The sequence below is a fragment of the Henckelia pumila genome, unplaced genomic scaffold (assembly GCF_033568475.1).
Source record: "Henckelia pumila isolate YLH828 unplaced genomic scaffold, ASM3356847v2 CTG_111:::fragment_3, whole genome shotgun sequence".
Classification (NCBI taxonomy): Eukaryota; Viridiplantae; Streptophyta; class Magnoliopsida; order Lamiales; family Gesneriaceae; genus Henckelia; species Henckelia pumila.
In genome coordinates, this window is record NW_027331762.1 from 342,020 (window position 1) to 346,154 (window position 4,135).

The window sequence follows — 4,135 nt, forward strand, 5'->3', positions numbered from 1 at the left end:
TGGGCCTGGTTTATGGCCCTATATGAATGTCATATGTAATAAAAGTGGGCTTGGTTTATGGCCCGTTCCCACCCCTAAAAATGTATCCCCTGCTTGTCATTGTTATTTATTGTAAATACATTAGATTTAGTGGGAGATCAAGATTTGAAGATGGTGGGCCCAGCAGACAATAAAGACGAAGAAATGTAAATTGGAAGCTAATGTAATAGGATTGCATTGCATACTGCATATTACCTAGGATTGGACTAAGACTCGTGATTGGCAACCACGGGTCAATTAGAAATGGAATCGATCATCCTATATAATATATGATATTATGATTGTATGCATGTTTTAGACATAATTGCGTGAATCCGGGAAGCATGCAATAATTTGAAAAATTGATGAGACAAATTTTTATAATTAAAAATCCCTCATTTTAAATATGATTTAAAATTGATATCAAGATAAATAAAGGAAATTTAAATTTGTTTAAATGTTCCTACCTTCCATCAACGGTCAATGTATGTGATGCTACCCGCGGATACGGTCCGGATCATATTATTGGGGGGGCCCGTCCGTCGGAAAGCTGTACATTGGATCGACACATGTTGTAAGTTGGGTGGAACTCCCATGGGATCGGCTCATATTATTGGGGGATCCACATGGCGACCGTCCATCACAACTTAATATTGATGGGTCATCTTGACATGTCACTTTAAACGGCGTCATATTATTGGGCCCATATTGGACATGAGGTAAATACATGGGGGTTGCTTTGGAAGCAATTGGGCTCTACCTTTTGAGAATTATGGTTGGCTGATATTATTCGGGACCATAAGTTTGTCAATTGGACTCCATGTTCTCACTAAGGAAAAAGTTTCCCGTTTTCACTAGAGGGTAGTGAAATCGTTAAAATAGTGGGAGTGAGATTCATAAAATTAAATTCGCCTATTTTATGTCTTAGTAAATTGCTTAAACAATCATCGATAATTGTCTATTTCATCTCAGTAATCCACATGTTTCTATTCTCCAACAAAACAAACTTATTGGCGCAAACAATACAGAATGATTCCATAAGTTAAGATTGTCCTAAGTTCGGAAAAGATTTTCTAAAGTGTTAGAAAAGGCTTCTCCGAAAACAGCCCCGGCTGATGTAACTGCCGAAAGGTTGGCCGAACTAGAGAAATGGTTGGACCATGATCTCAAGGCCAAATGTTACATGCAAAATTGGACAAGTCCAAACAAGTTTGCCATCACTGCAAGAAACCCGGTCATTGGAAACGTAACTGCAAGGAATATCTAGAGCAGTTGGGAACTGCAAAGGGTATGTTCTATATTGAAATAAACATTTCACTTAATACAACTTCTTGGGTATTGGATACCGGATGTGGATCTCACATTTGCAATGATTTGCAGGTGATGACAAGAAGTCGCAGGCTTAGAATGGGTGAGACCCAGCTGAGGCTCGGGAATGGTTCCAGAGTTGAAGCTACGGCCATTGGAGATGTTTGTTTAACTTTGCAGAATGGTTTTAAGTTATTTTTAAGAGATGTTTTATTTGTTCCGGATTTAATTAAAAACATTATTTCTGTTTCTATGCTAGATAGAGATGGTTATTCTTGCAATTTTGTGAATGAGATTTGCAATATTTACAAGAATGAATGTTTGATTGGAAATGGACAACTTGAAAACGATCTATACAACTTAAAACTAAAAGACGTTCCAATAAATTATATTGATAAACCGGAGACAACAAACAAAAGGAAAATCGATAGTCAAAACCCAGCAAACCTTTGGCACGCTAGACTAGGTCATATTTCCTCAAGGAGGATGAACAAGCTAGTGGGAGAGGGCATGTTTGATATGTCTGATATTAACTCTCTACCTACTTGTGAATCCTGCCTAAAAGGAAAAATGACTAAATCTCCTTTTAAGGGGAAACCTGAGCGTAGTCAAAATCTGTTGGATTTGATCCATACAGATGTTTGTGGACCATTTAGAGTTGGGACTCAATATGGCCACACCTACTTCATTACCTTTACTGACGATTATTCAAGGTATGGGTATTTATATTTAATGAAATATAAGTCTGAAGCATTTGAAAAGTTCAAAGAATTCAAGGCTGAAGTAGAAAACAAGCTAGGTAAAAGTATTAAAGCACTTCGATCGGATCGAGGTGGAGAATACTTAAGTACCGAGTTTTTGGACTATCTAAAAGAGAATGGGATTCTCTCTCAGTGGACTCCTCCTATGACACCACAGCTGAATGGTGTATCGGAGCGTCGTAATCGAACTTTGTTGGACATGGTTCGATCCATGATGAGCTTCACTGAGCTTCCACCTTCGTTTTGGGGCTATGCGCTTGAAACGGCGGTATTGTTGTTGAACAACGTCCACACTAAAGCAGTGGACAAAACACCATACGAGTTATGGAATGGCAAAGCTCCTAAGTATTCGTACTTGAGGATTTGGGGATGTCCTGCTTACGTGAAGCGGACAGTGGGAGATAAGTTGGATAGTCGATCCAGCTTATGTTATTTTGTAGGGTATCCGAAGAATTCAATCGGATATTATTTCTATTATCCTGCTGAAACAAAGGTGTTTGTTTCTAGGAATGCCACCCTCTTGGAGAAGGAGTTCTTATTGGATAAGAAAGGCGAGATGATGGAACTCGAAGAAGTTCGAGAAGAACCCGAAATACAAAATAACGATCCTATGCCTCAGGAACCATTACCGGACACGCCTGAACCTAGAAGATCCGAGAGGACTTCTAGACTTCCTGTTCGATATGGTCTTCTTCTTGAAGGGGATCAAGATGAACCCGACATTGGATGTGATCCAAGAAACTTCAAGGAAGCAATTTCTGATGCGGATTCAAATTTATGGCTTGAAGCTATGCAGTCTGAATTGGATTCGATGCATACAAACCAAGTTTGGTCTTTAGTAGATCCTCCTGATGGAATTGTTCCAATAGGGTGTAAATGGATCTACAAGAGAAAGCTTGGGCCTGATGGTAAGGTATTGACCTACAAGGCACGATTGGTGGCAAAAGGTTATACTCAAAGACAAGGAGTTGACTATGATGAAACCTTTTCACCAGTTGCAATGTTCAAGTCCATAAGAATCCTTATTGCCATAGCTGCATGGTATGACTATGAGATATGGCAAATGGATGTGAAGACTGCTTTTCTTAATGGAGACATTAAGGAAGAAATCTATATGAAGCAGCCAGAGGGGTTCACATCCATGGGAAGCGAGCATAAGGTATGCAAGCTTCAGAGATCAATTTATGGTCTAAAACAAGCATCAAGAAGTTGGAACCAGAAATTTGATGAAACAATAAAAGATTTTGGTTTCATCAAGAACCCGGAGGAACCGTGCGTGTACAAGAAAGTAGTTAAGGATGCTGTGACATTCTTAGTACTTTATGTTGATGACATCCTACTCATTGGGAATGATGTAGGGATGTTACAGTCAACAAAGATATGGTTATCAGGTAGATTCTCGATGAAGGATTTGGGTGAGGCATCCTACATTCTTGGGATACAGATCTATAGAGATAGATCTAAGAGAATGATAGGACTCACTCAATCAACCTACATCGACACCATATTGAAACGGTTTTCAATGGATGGGTCCAAGAGAGGACATCTACCCATGTGTCATGGAGTTTCTCTATCCAAGTCTATGTGTCCCAAGACTGATGAAGAGATAGAGAATATGACACATGTACCATATGCGTCAGCTATAGGTAGTATCATGTATGGGATGATATCTACCAGACCGGATGTAGCATTTGCTCTGAGTGTCACGAGCAGATATCAGTCTAATCCTGGTCAAATGCATTGGAAAGCCGTGAAGGACATTCTTAAGTACTTACGAAGGACTAAGAATATGTTCATGGTATATGGAGGACGAGATCTGAAATTGGAAGGCTATACCGACTCTAGCTTCCAAAGTGACGTGGATGACTCGAAGTCAACCTCTGGATTTGTGTTCATGCTCAATGGCGGTGCTGTCTCTTGGAAGAGTTCCAAGCAGGACACCACAGCGGATTCCAGCACTGAGGCTGAATACATTGCAGCATCAGCTGCTGCTAAAGAGGCCGTTTGGATGAGGAAGTTCGTCCAAGAGTTGGGCGTCATTCCTGAAT